This window comes from Myodes glareolus, chromosome 8 (assembly GCF_982192425.1).
Source record: "Myodes glareolus chromosome 8, mMyoGla1.1, whole genome shotgun sequence".
NCBI lineage: Eukaryota > Metazoa > Chordata > Mammalia > Rodentia > Cricetidae > Myodes > Myodes glareolus.
The window spans coordinates 43,278,074-43,292,749 of record NC_142033.1 but is presented as its reverse complement, the minus strand read 5'-3'; positions in this window follow the sequence as shown (position 1 = coordinate 43,292,749).

The following is a 14,676-nucleotide window of genomic DNA, read 5'->3' as shown; positions in this document are numbered from 1 at the left end:
CTGATCTTTGATAAAGAAGCAAAAAATATCAAGGAAAAGAGAAAGCATATTTAACAAGTGGTGCTGGCATAACTGGATATCAACATGTAGAAGAATGAAAATAAACCCATATCTATCACCATGCACAAAACTCAAGTTCAAATGGATCAAAGACCTCAACATAAATCCAGCCATATATGTAGCATGACGGCCGGCTTGTTGGGGTTTCTGTCCCGCCCGGTACACCAACAAGCCAGCAAGCCCCAAGGAAAATCACACACAAGACTCCATAAGATTATAAACTGATTGGCCCATTAGGTCAGGCTACTTATTAGCTCTTATAACTTATGTTACCCCATTATCCTTATCTATTTTAGCCACATGGCTCCGTACCTTTCTCAGCTGGGCAAGTTACATGCTGCTTCCTTGGTGGTCTGGACAGGAATGGCTGAGGAACCCCCACTTCCCAGAATTCTCCTGTTCTCATTGCACCACCCCTACTTCCTGTCTGGCTTTCCCGCCTATACTGCCTGCCTGGCCAATCAGCGTTTTATTAAAATATGATTGACAGATACAGACAATTCTCCCACACCACATATAGAAGAGAAAGTGGGAAGTACACTTGAACTCACTGGCACAGGGAGCCACTTCCTAAATAGAACCCCAGCAGCACAGACACTGAGAGAAACAATTAATAAATGGGACCTCCTGAAACTGAAAAGCTTCTGTAAAGCAAAGGACACAGTCAACAAGACAAAATGACAGCCTACAGAATGGGAAAAGATCTTTATTAACCCCCACATCAGACAGAGGTCTGATCTCCACAAAGAACTCCATATACAAAGAACTCAAGAAATTGGACACCAAAAGATCACATAATTCAATAAAAAAAAATGGAGTACAGACCTAAACAGAGAACTCTCAACAGAAGAGTCTAATATGGCTGAAAGACGCTTAAGGAAATGTTCAACATCCTTAGTTATTAGAGATATGCAAATCAAAACAACTCTGAGATTCCATCTTACATCTGTAAGAATGACCAAGATCAAAAACACTGATGACAACTTATGCTGGAGAGGTTGTGGGGAAAAGGGAACACGTCTGCATTGCTGGTGAGAATGCAAGCTGATACAGTCCCTTTGAATGTCAGTGTGGTGATTTCCCAGAAAATCAGGAAACAACCTTCCTCAAGACCCAGTAATACCACTTTTGGGTATGTATCCAAAGGATGCTCAATCGTGCCACAAGGACATGTGCTCAACTATGTTCATAGCAGCTTTGTTTGTCAGAGCCAGAACCTGGAAACAACCTAAATGCCCCTCGATGGAAGAATGGATAAGAAAAATGTGGTACATTTACACAATGGAGTACTACACAGCAGAAAAAAATAATGACAGCTTGAATTTCGCAGGAAAACAGATGGAGCTAGAAATCATTATTATGAGTGAGGTAACCCAGACACAGAAAGACAATTATTACATGTGCTCACTCACAGGTGGCTTTTAAACAAAACAAAGAAAGCCATCCTACAAACCACAATCCTAGAGAACTTGAGACACTAAGAGAGACTTACATAGATATAATATACATGGGAAGTAGAAAGTAGAAAAAGACGAGATCTCATGAGTAAATTGGGAGCATGGGAACCTTGAGGGAGGGTTGAAAGGGGAGGGGAGAGACAGGGAGGGAAGTAGAGAAAAATGTAGAGTTCAATAAAAAATCAATAAAAAATTAAAAAAACAAAGGGAGGAGTTGTAGACTATTAGTTTAAAATGTGTTGCATTTGCTAATGCTGTGGAATATTTGGTTAATGATGCAATGATGTGGTGCATTCTTTTATTTTGCATTTGTGTAACTCTGTGAAGCTGTTTCACTTCGCCTGCCTGAAGCACCTGACTGGTCTAATGAAGGGCTGAATGGTCAATAGCAAAGCAGGAGAAAGGATAGGCGGGGCTGCCAGGCAAAGAGAATAAATAGGAGGAGAAATCTGGGTTCAAGAGAAGAAAAGAAGAGGGAGGAGTAAGGAAAGGAGGAGAGGAGGATGCCAGGGGCCAACCACCCAGCCCCCCTGCCACCCAGCCACCCAGCCACCCAGCCACCCAGCCACCCAGCCACCCAGCCACCCAGCCACCCAGCCACCCAGCCTGCCATCAAATAAGAAAGGCATATAGAAAAGGGAAAGGTAAAAGCCCAGAGACAAAAGATAGACAGGATAGTTTAAGTTAATCAAAGCTGGCTAGAAACAAGCAAAACTGTGGCCAGGCATTCAGAAGTAACAGTGAGTATCTGTGTGTTTATTTGGAAGCTGGGTAGCAAGGCCCAAAACCAAGAGTAAAACAAACAAACAAACAAACAAACAAACAACTACAGTGAGAGGACTTTTAGAATCCAACAGCTTTGAATGGCTCCAGCCATCACACTCAGGTCAGCAAGTTTGGCAGCAAGCACTTATAGCACGGAGGCATCTTGCCAGCCCAATGTTTGCATCTTAAATGTCTGAAAAGAGAAAATGTTTTTTCTCATGCCAAAAATTACATGAAACACAAATATAAATACAGACCAACTTTTATTGGACCGCAAACACACTCGTTCACATGTGTGTTCTCTACTCAGCAAGCACAGCTGTAGTCACAGTCTCCCCTGACTTGTGCAACCCAAGACACTTCCTGTCTGACCCTCTGACAGCAAGCCTTTCAGAACTCTGCTGTAGACATCCACTCCCACCAGAACCGCTGCTGCCGGAAACACACTGCTAATTTCATTGTTTGGCATCCCTCTCTGGGAAGTATAAGGTTCCGTGTTCTCATGGTGGAAAGAGAACTAAGTCGTCCATAGAAACGATGAGGTTACTGGCTGTGCCTCTGTGGCTGTGTGGTAATTCACAAAGCTCGTACTACAGTTTCAGTGAACTTGTAACAAGGATGGACCTTAGCTTGGCTGACTTTGGCTAACCCTTAGCAATTTCAGCCAGGAGGGCCCTTGAATAGTGAGGTAGTCCACACCTCATCCTCCCTGGGATCTTGACCAAGTCCTTGCCTGGAGTGACCCACTCCTGAGTGGAGAAGAGACTTCATCTGGGGTTCTTAGAAAATCAGATGAACTACATGTCATTGGTGTGACTGCCATGTGATTGTGATTGGTAACTGATTCAAGATTATGAACTGGTTCTGATATTCTCTGAGGTGAGGCCTAAACTATAGTCTAATGTGCCCAGGCCTGGCAGCCCCGACAACACTTGACATGTCCTCACGCAGCAAGATGTCTGTAGACAGTTTAAATCTGATGTGTAGGCTGTTTCTAGCCCTCAGAAGAGGAGAGACAGCACCTCTGAAGGAAAATACTGAAAGCCAGGTGGTGGCAGCTCATGCCTATCCCAGCATTCCAGAGGTAGGGGTAGGTGGATCTCTGTGCCTTCAAGGCCAGCCTAGTTTACACAGCAAGTTCCAGGACAGCCAAGGCTGAGAAACCCTTTCTTGAAAAAACCAAAAAGGCAAGAAAGAAAAGGGAAAGCCCTGAAAGTCTCAAACACTACCAAAGGAAGCCAGTTTTACTTTGAAGAAATAATCATGGTTACAGTGTGGATATAAAATGTTCCCACAGGCTCTGATCGTGCTGTTTGGAAGATTGTGGAACCTTCTGGACATGAGGCCTGAGCAGTCCAGGCTGGCTCCACTTCTAGCCTGAGCTCCCTCTGCTTCCTGTTGTGAGGGCATGTAGGGGGCAGCCATGGTCAACATGGGCAAGCCCAGGGCCTGTCAACAAAGCTTCCCCATTGTGATGGACAGGATGCCCCAAACCAGGAACCAACAGAAACCCTTCCTCCCTTCAATTACCCTGTCAGATCCTTTGTCACAGAGACCAGAGAAGTAATTAAGACAACTATATGACTTTAAGAACGAAATTCCTGGTGCTGTGGATATACCTCAGCTGGTGGAGCCTTGACTAGCAAGCACAGAGTCCTGGGTTCGGTTCCCAGCACCACACAAACTAGGGGTGGTGGTGCACTCCTGTAATCCCAGCAAGGGAAGCGGGGACAAGAGAATCAGGAAGTCAAGGTCAACCTCAGCCACCTAGTGAGTTTGAGGCCAGCCTGAGCTACAGGAGACCCTGTCAAAAGAGGAAGGGAGGGAGGGAGGGAGGGAGGGAGGGAGGGAGGGAGGGAGGGAGGGAGGGAGGGAGGGAGGGAGGAGAAGGAGTGAAAGGAAAAAGAAATGGATTTCATTGCGCCCAGAACTTTTACCTTCTCCAGCTCCCCTTTCTCGTGTGATGGGGGGCTGCCATCTGAAGGGTGCTGCCATCTAGAGGAGGTTGAGCATCCAGTGATGGGGAAGGCAGCGGGTATCATCCTTTTAAAAGGATTGTTTCTCAGCTGTTTCATGGCTTCACTGGAGGAACCTTCTTGGTTACCAGGAGCTCTTGGTGTTTCTCAGCTGGTCATGGCCTCCAGATCGGGCTCTGCGGGATTCTGGGAAACACATCATCAAGAAATCTGGGGTGAGATGAACTTTCTGGATAGCTATCAATTTTACCAAGCTTTATTCTTCAATGTGTGATAAAAAAACAGGATGAATTTTTCATTTTCTTCTTTTTAGAAATTAGAATATAATGACATCAGACCCCCTCTCCCTTTTCAAGCACAATTCCCACCAGCCATCTTCATCTCTGTTTCCAGAAACATGTGGGTCCTTGGGGGTTCTTCCTTAGAGAGGTTGTTCTCAACAGCAAGTCTAGAACTCAGGGCTTCAGATTGTTGTAGGACTCACTTCCACCTCTGGGATTTTGTGCTATGACCCAGCACAAAGTCTCTATTATTTTTCTCTTAGCATAGTTTTAGAAGTGGAAGCCAATGTTCAGAGCTCTTGTTTGTTTTTTTTTTTTGAAACAGCCCCCGCCCCAAGCATCCTACAGCTTGGAACATGCTAAGCAGCCCAGATTGGATTCAAGTTCCCACCCTCCTGCATGAAAAACCAGAGAAAAGCCTGGCCCCCTCTGCTCTTTGAGGACCTGGCAATGAGGTACCATCTATTAAAAGTGGACCCTCAGCAGACACCGAGTTGACTTCCACCTTGATCTCTGATTTCCAGACCTTTAGGACTATAAGAAATCCATCTCTTTGGTTGATAAACTACCCATTCTGCAGGATTTCCTTAGAGTCATCTGACTGGACTTTAAAGCACATATACCTCTATCCAAACATAAGTGAACACTGAGATGTAATGCTGTCTCTGTCATATAGCAATAAGATTAACTTTGCTGAAAACCTTTAATTATTTAGGTGTCCAGCCATAAAATTACCTAAGCCTTTAATTTGAAAAGGAGCCTGTGTCAGGGAAATGACATTAACCAAATCATGTTTTGATAAGATCCCATCAAGTAAAACTATGATGTAGTATTTTTCAGACCTGACAATTACCAGGAGCCAAGAACCAGAGGCATTTTCCCTGGGTGCTTTTCATAGAAGTTTTTGTGTCTCTGTCCAAAGACATCTTACAGTGCCAACCATTAGTATTTTACCAGCAACACTTTCAAGGTGTGTGGAGAAACAATTTGATTTTCTTATGGCTAAGAAGGAGCTAGGATGCTGTAGGAAGTCTTACAGCCAGTGGTTACACACCCACTGGGGTGTGGCCTCTTAAACTATATAAGCCAATGTAGAGCATGCTTGCATCCGCTCTTTTTCCAGTTGCTGGATTCAGTCTCTGTTCTCCATTCAAGCAGAGGATGTTGATTTGTGAGTTTAGCCCTAAATAAATAACCATCTATTTCTCAATTCTGAGCTAGTGTGGGATTTGTTTTAAGCATTCTTCCACACTAGGACTCTTGTTCACAATGGCTGGAGGGTAGCTCCATGCATCTTTAAGGGGAGGAATGCACTTTTAAAAGGGACTCTCACAGATGGAAATGGCAGAGGGGCTAAGAATTTAAACCACAGGAGAAAAATAGGATCCGGAGAAAACTGAATAGCAATTAGAATGGGAAAGATAACAGGCTTAAAAGTTTTCTTTGGTGAACAACAATTCCAGGAAAGAAGCTGTGTCTGCAGAGAACAGCTGACTAGAATTTCAGTGCTGTGGAGAGACTGGAACACCACAGGTCCAGAGGCTAGTTACCTTCTCTTGGCCTAATTCTAGCCCCCACTGAACATCCAGCCATTCCTTGCCCACCTGTGTCTATTAAATGTCTCATAAGCAATGGGTAAAAACCTCTTAGACTCTATTAACTTAGCTGATTACTAGCTTCCATCAATCCAAAAGCTAAGAATTCCATCAGATAGGCTCTGAGGCCGATAGAACAGCTTCCCCATCTTGCTGTAACCGCCTCTCAGATGGACCCAACGATGTATTTTAAACTTGCCTTAATCTATAAATTCCTATGCTCTGCAAAGCTACAACACTTCCGAAAATATGGAATTTGGAGTCACCTAAATCTGTGCTCCTGGACCAGGGTCAGTCACTCCGTGGAGCGCCAGAATAAACTTCCTTCTTGTTTCCTTCAAGATGGCAGCTATGAATTTGCGCTTACACTTTCTTAAGTTAAACGCAGCAGCATCTTAAAAGCTGTGAGGCGTGCTTTGGATTGCAGCACTTAGGAGGGAGAAGTAGGTGGCTCTCATGAATTCAAGTTAAGGCTGTGCCACATAGTGAGCTACAAAGAAACTCACTTTGTATGAGTTTGTATGGTGCTCCTGTTGTCCCCCCGCCCCAGAAAAAAAAAACAACCTTAAAGCCAAATCTGGATAGTATTTTTCTGTAACCCCAGCATTTGGGAAGTGGAGGAAGGAGGATCAGGAGGAATTCAAGGTTGTCCTCTGTCACAAAGCAAGTTTACCAAATTTGAGAGCAAACTGGTGCATGTCACACAAGGAGGGTGCAAGAGGCTGGAGTTAGAGGTGGGTATGAGCTGCCTGACCTGAATGCTGGAAAATGAAGCTTACATACTCTGGAAGAACAGCAAGGACTCAACCACTGAGCCTTTCTCCAGCCTTGGCTCATAATTTTATTGGAGGCCAAAGTTCCTTTTAATAGTCTAGACATGTCCCCTTTTCAACACTGTTAGTTTCGCGAAGCATAAATTCAATATGAACACAGACAGACTTAAAAATAACAGTGAGAAGGACCAATGTCATTTCCATGGGTAGAAGAAAGCCTCTCTAGCCCAGGCTGCTCTGCTTGGTGCAGTATGACTTCCCTTAGTGCCTACTATCTTGCTAGGATTCTACAGCAATTTGTAGCTGGGCATTTTTTTAATTAATTATTTATTTATTTACTTATAAAAATTTGCACTTCCTCCCCTCCTCCCAATACCCTCCCACTTCCCCCACTCCCTCTCCTCCTCCCTCTTCAGTCCTTAGAGCAGTCAGGGTTGCCCTGTGGGAAGTTCAAGTTCCTCCCCCCTCCCTCCAGGTCTAGAAAGGTGAGCATCCAAACAGACCAGGATCCCAAAAAGCCAGTACATGAAGATGAAACAAGACCCAGTGCCATTATCAATGGCTTCTCAGTCAGCCCACATGTCAGCCACATTCAGAGAATCTGGTTTGATCACATGCTCGTTCAGTCCCAGTCCAGCTGGCCTTTTGAGCTCTCATTAGATCAGTCCCCTTATATCAGTGGGTGAACGCACCCTTCGCGGACCTGACTTCCTTGTTCATGTTCTCCCTCCTTCTGTTCCTCATTTGGACCTTGGGGGCTCAGTCCAGTGCTCTAATGTGGGTCTCTGTCTCAATCTCCATCCATCGTCGGATGAAGGTTCCCTCTGATCCTGACTTCCTTGCTCACGTTCTCCCTCCTTCTGCTTCTCATTTGGACCTAGGGAGTTAAGTCCAGTGTTCCAATGTGTGTCTCTGTCTCTATCTCCATCCACCGCCAGATGAAGTTTCTATGGTGATATAGCAGGGCATTTTTAATAAACTCTTTGGGGTAGAAGCGTCCAGTTTTTTGACACTGCAGTGTGACAATAGTGAGTTCAAAACAAGCATGTTGAGCTGCATCCTCACCGTTCAAGATACATTCAACCTGTGGGCTGGGCTGCAGGCCAGATGGGCCGAGAGGGCCTTGCTGCATCCACACGGGATTTCCCCCATTCTCACAGGGCTGGGTACCACTCTGACCGACCAAGCCGACCCTGAGCTCTTAGTAGTTTCCCAGCAGTGCCTTTCTGAGTTCACACATCCTTAGGGCTTGTAGAATATCCAGGTCCCTCAGGCAAAAGGACCCAGAGATGCTGGCCCAGGCTTTGCTCTGCTGAGAGAGGCTCCTCTCGTGATGGCTGTGACAGGCAGGCAGACACCTGTGGGGCAGAGTTGCTGTCGTTTGGGCTCCTTAGGAGGAAAGAGAAGAAAGAGGAAATGCCTATGCAGTGAAAGGAAGTAGACAAGGTGCTAATTATTCTTTTTCTTTTAAAAGCTCTGGAGATCAAGCAGTGTCTGCACACTAGGCATGCCCTACCAGTGAGTGAGATCCCCGTCAAGTTGTTACATTTTAATAACCAGAAAGGCTAGTGGGAATTGAAAAGCAAACTATTAAAATGAACAATGAGAGAAATTAGTCAGCTTTAAGAAGGTCATGAAAATCAATATAAAAAATAGATGGTTTAATTTTCATTGCAAGGTCACTGTGTGTGAGCCAGGCTGCGGAAGCTCCCACTGCTGCTGGAGCTGGGATCTCCGGCCAGGGGTGAACACTGACAAGGACCTGCCGCTGGGTTATTTCCTCTCGTCAGTCGTGGAATTAGGTCACGAGAACATGATGCTAACAGTTTCATTTTCCGTTGTCAAATTCAAAGAGTTTTGCTTATTGGTTTGCATAGAAAAATTATGTAATTTTTAAAACTGTATATTATTCTATTTTAACATCTTCTTCATGAACCCTGCTGCTTTGTTCTTTAGCAAACATTTATCAGTTACCTATAATGAACTCAGTATGTCCTATACACTTGAGACACAGAAAAAAGGAGGAAAGATAAATAATATTTTTATTTTATTTATTAAATTTGTTAAGGATGCTTTTTATATTTCTGTGTGTGTGTGTGTGTGTGTGTGTGTGTGTGTGTGTGTGTGTGTCATAGAGGCCTAAAGAAGGGGTTAGATATTCTCTAGATGAAATTATATGCAGTTATAGGCTCCCAGTGTATGTCCTAGAGAGCAGCAAGTGCTCTTAGCCACTGGACCATATTTATAACCCAACAGATATGATGCTACTAATGAAAATTTTAACACCACAGCACACAATGAAAACTGCTTTGAAGAAGAAATAAAATAGGAAAGAAGCTAGTGAAGGCCTCTTTTGCTTTAAGGGACCAGTAGGGTTAGGGCTGTGCTACTGGGAGTTCCTGGTTCCCGAGCGTGCACGAGCACAATTTTGGCATTTGCAAGCCCGTCATTACTAAGGGGTAAATGCAGCCAGGTGCGGCAGCCTCTGATAGTAATCTGCAGCACTCAGAAGGTGGGTGGGATAATTGCAGTGAGTTCAAGGCCATCCTGAGCTACACGGGGAGACACTGTCTCTCAAACAGCCAGAGGTGGAGCTCAGTTGGTAGAAGTGTTTGCCTAGCACGCAAGAGGGCTTGTGTCTGAACCTCAGAACCCAGTAAGCTGCGCATTTGGGAGGTAGAGGCAGGAGGATCAGTCATTTAAGGTAATAGACTCTTAGTCTATAAGTGAATTTGAGGCTAGCCTGGGCTACGTGAGGCTCTAGAGCAACAAAAACAACCCAAAACACTAAAATCATTTTAATTGCTTTTAGAAGTTAAATTATATTAACCCACAAGCAAATGAATTCTATTTAAGACATAACAAAGATTCAAGACACCACTTCATGATTTCCCACCCGTCATGACTCATTATGCTCTCTAAGCATGATCGCCTCACTTAATGACAGGCTGTGGGCCGAAAACGTGTTCTGAAGCCATTTCATCACTGGGCAAACATTTTTTCTTACACAACCTATATAGTAAAGCTTACTACACACCTCAGCTGTATGAGTACATGCACGTGTGTCTCTCAACAGGAAGTGTGAACAAATGTGCTTGAGTAAAAACCACATGTGCAGGGAGAAATGAACTCATGACTCAGTAAACATGAGCCTGGTGACACCGTTCGCTGCCTGTGGAACATGGTTTGTGCTTCCCAGCAGGGTTTCTTTGTTTGTTTGTTTTTGGTTTGTTTTGTTTTCCCCCCATGACAGGGTTTTTCTGTGTGACCATGTCACCATCATGGTCTCACTTTGTAGATCAGACTGGCCTCGAACCTCAAACTCAGAAAGATTAATACCTCTGCCTGCCTGGTATTAAACATGCCCAGCTAGTTTTTTGGTGTTGTTTTAAATAAAATGAGTGCATTCTAAAATAATGATTAAGGGCTGGGGAGGTGGCTCAATGGGTGAAAAAAGTCTTTGCCGTACAAGCATGAGGACCTGAGTTCAAATCTCTAGCATCCAAATAAAAAGCTAAGCACGGGAGGAACAGGCATTTGCTGCCACATCTGGAAACCTGAATTCAGCTCTCAGAACCCACATGTTTGAAGGAGAGAACCATTTCCCACAAATGGTCCTCTAACTTTCACATGTAGTCTATGACATGTGCTCCCCTAAATAATTAAATAAATATGTAAACGGGATGGGGGAAGGGACTAACTCCATACATCTAAAACCTCAGAATTATAGAGGCTGGAGAAGGAAGGAAGGAAGGAAGGAAGGAAGGAAGGAAGGAAGGAAGGAAGGAAGGAAGAAAGAAAGAAAGAAAGAAAGAAAGAAAGAAAGGAAGGAAGGAGAAAAGGCAGGAGGACAGGAAGGGAGGAAGAAAGAAAGAGGAGGAGGGAAGGCCAGTTCCACACAACCTCAGAATTGTGGAGGTTGGAGAGATAGATAGACAGACAGACAGACAGACAGACAGATGAACGAACATATACATACATACATACATACACACATACATACATATGTTTGGGGGGACTAGCTCCACACATCTGTAACCTCAGAATTGTGGAGGTTAGAGAAAGGTGGGTTCTAGAGCTTTGGCTGCCAGCCTAACTTCAGATTCAGTGAGAGGGTCTATTTTAAGGAAATAAGGCAGACATTACAGAGCAGGACACCCAGTGCCCTCTTCAGGTTTCTGTTCACACGCATGTGTGCATGCACCAGACACACATATAGAAGTGTAGACTATATATATGTATATATACATATATATCATATGTAACACACAAGAAACATAAGACAATGGTTAAAAAGTACAGTAACAGGCTAGAGAGATGGCTCAGCAGTTAAGAGCATTGGTTGTTCTTTCAGAGGACCAGGGTTCAATTCCCAGCACCCACATGGCAATTCATAGCTGTTTGTAACTCCAGTTCCAGGGTGTAACATGAGGGCCTAATCTGCTGGGGTTTCTGTCCCACCCAGTCCCCCAGCCATTTAGTGGGGGTTTCTGTCCTGCCCAGTTCCCACAGCCAGCAAGTCCCAAAGAAAATCACACAGAAGTCTACATTAGATATAAACTGACTGGTTCATTAGCTCAGGCTTCTTATTAGCTCTTATCACTTATATTAACCCATTTGTATCTATGTCAGCCACATGGCTCGGTACCTTTCTCAGTGGGGCAGGTCACATCTTGCTTCTTTGGTGGTCTAGACAGGACTGGGGAAAGAGCTTCTTTCATCTCAGAATTCTCCTGTTCTCATTGCCACACTTCTACTTCCTGTCGGGTTGTTCCACCTATACTTCCTGCCTGGCTACGGCCAATCAGCGTTTACTTAAAACATAATTGACAGAATACAGAACTGTCCTACACCACCAGGGAATCTGACATCGTCACACAAAATAAAGTTAAATAATTACGGAAAAAAGTACAATACAGCTTGGTAGAGCACTTCCCTTTTTTTTTTTAATTTGGTTTTTTGAGACAAGGTTTCTCTGTGTAACAGTCTTTGTTATCCTGGAACTAGCTCTTGTAGACCAGCCTCTGCCTCCCAAGTGCTGGAATTAAAGGTGTGTGCCACCACCCCCAGAGCAGATAGAGTACTTTTCTAGACCTCATAAAGCCCTGGGCTTGATTCCCAGGACAGAAATAAGAGTAAAATACATACGTGAAACATTAATATTGCCGCTATCAGGTGTTCTGCACTGTATCCTATTATGGCCATCAATAAGAAAGTACAGAAGCCCAATCTAGGTAAACAACAAATGGCCCAGAGTCATCAGGAATGAAGGTGTGAGTCACCTGTCCAGGTAAAGCACTAAGGTCAACTGAGGTATTCATAGAAGGTAGGGGGAATCCTGACTGAGTAGAATAAAAAGATGGTTATAAATATCAACTATGGGGTCTGGAGAGATGACTCAGCAGGTAAGGGTAAATCCCGGTCTCTGGCCTCCACCTTTGGAGGCCCTGCCCCTATGCCCCTTGCACCTTGACACCTCCCCGAGGAGGGTCACCAAACCATGACCACTCCCCCTGTCTATTTAAACTGCTTCCTAGAAAGTTAACACATGACAAAAGGAGATAGGTTTGGTGCCAAACTGATAACAAGCGAACTCTGACAGTCGTGACTGTCAACTTGACTGGCTAGAGAGATGCTAGTCTCTCCATTGGTCAATGGAGATGCTTCTGAGTAAGTCTGTGAACACTTTTCCCGACAGGTCTGGCATATCAGAGGAAGACCGGGTGGTCAAGGATCTGCCTCAAATGCTGACAGTGCCCTGCAGGCGACTGGAGAAACAGAACAAATATACAGAAGACTTGAGCATGTGAACACTCCTGCTCCGATGTGTCTAGTGTTGCTGTCACCCACAGCCTTGCGACTGCAGTTTCCACGGTGTTTGCAGGTGGCCCCACACCAGCAGCTCCGCAGGGAGCCTGCCGACCTACAGCTTTGAACCAGGAAGTCATTGCTGGCTTCCATTATTCGCTAGTCCAGCTTCTTTGACTGACCAATTACTGAATTCTCTGCCTCTCCTCTGTGGAGAGAGCCATTCTTGAACTACCCAGCTTCCTGTTGTGTAAGTCAATGTAGGAAGTCCATTTATAAGCATGCACACACACACACACACACACACACTCACACACTCACACACACACTACTGGTTCTATCTCTCTAGAGAACTATGACCAATACAAGATTATTGTTTCTACCTTAGAAGCTAGAAAATATTACGTGATTTGCCTGAGGTACCCAGAAAAGAAAGGGAGGAAATAAGAACCATCGCCAGCAACCTCATTCTAAAGCCTTCCATGTTCTGACCAGAGGAAAAAACAACAGCCACTTAATTTCCTCATTTTTTCAATTTATTTATTGAAGACTTTACAGTGTTAGTTTCTGAGCAGACACAAACAAATAAGACACTATTTCTTGGAGAGTCCACGGTTTAATGAGGAAAGGTCTCTCCCATAAAGAGAAAATTGTAACGAGTGAATTTTCAGAAAATGGAGGCGAGAGAGAAACTGACCAAAGGACACCCCAGAGTCAATCAGCAAAATCCAGACTTCAGGCCAAGGGACTGTTTCTTCACAGGTGAACTCCAGGAAATTAAACTTATGTCTTAGACTGAATGAGACTTAAGACAGTATCAACCAAGGGGAAGCTTTCTTCACTCTTAATTCAAGCAAACTGGACACAAAGTTTAAGTGAGATGGGACAGAAATTTGAACACTAAAATGGACATTGGTGGCATTAGAGGAGAATAAGTTTAATTTGGAAATGTTTCAATGAGATCGTGGTGCTATGGTTGCCGTTAACATGACTTTAGATTTCAGAAAAAATATAAGCGGAAATATCTGTAGACGAAATGATACAATGTCTGGAAGTTTCTTCAGAGCAATTCAGGAGGTGGCAGTAAGAGAATGAGGCAAGATTGGCCACAAATTTATCATTATGTGACTGAATGATAGTTACCTGGGGACAAAGTTAGCAAATATTTAAAAGTTCCCATACTAAAGAGCTTCAGAAGAACAGTGCCTGGGGTGGACTCAAAGAGGCTGAAAACTGCTGACAAAGTATTTATGCATGTTGGGACACTTCCAAGATTAGGATATTCATAGGAGAAACAGCTCTTAGGCAGCTGGAGTGCATGACAAACGCATGACATCACTCAGAGGAGCCCCTCATGCTGTCAGTGTCAGAGATGGGTGGTATTAGTTTATCATGAAGTGCCAGCTACTATCACATACACACAGGCTGGCAGACCTCGTGGAACTCCATTCTATTGACACGTGTTAAAATGAACTGAGTGAAACAGGGGATTGGATGTCTGTGTGGGAAATCAGGAGAATAAGTGGGGGGAAGTGAGTTCCGTCATTAACCAGTTGTGAGCCTTAAAGACAGATTCTTCTTAAGTTAAAAACAAACAAATAAACAAACAAGACTTAGGCTGGGCAGTGGTGGTACACACCTTTAATTCCAGCGCTTGGGAGGTTGAGGCTGGCAGATCTCTGTGAGTTTGAGGTCAGCCTGGTCTATAGAGCAAGTTCCAGGACAGCTGGAGCTATACAGAGAGACCCTGTCTCAAAAAACTAAAAGAAATAAACAAAAACAAAAAAACCTCAGACTCTTTTTAAAATTTATTTAATTTATTATAGTGTTCTGTCTACATGTTTGCCTGAATGCCAGAAAAGGGCACCAGATCTCATTGCAGATGGTTATGAGGGACCATGTGGTTGTTGGGAGTTGAACTCATGACCTCTGGAAGAACAATCAATGCTTTTAACCTCTGA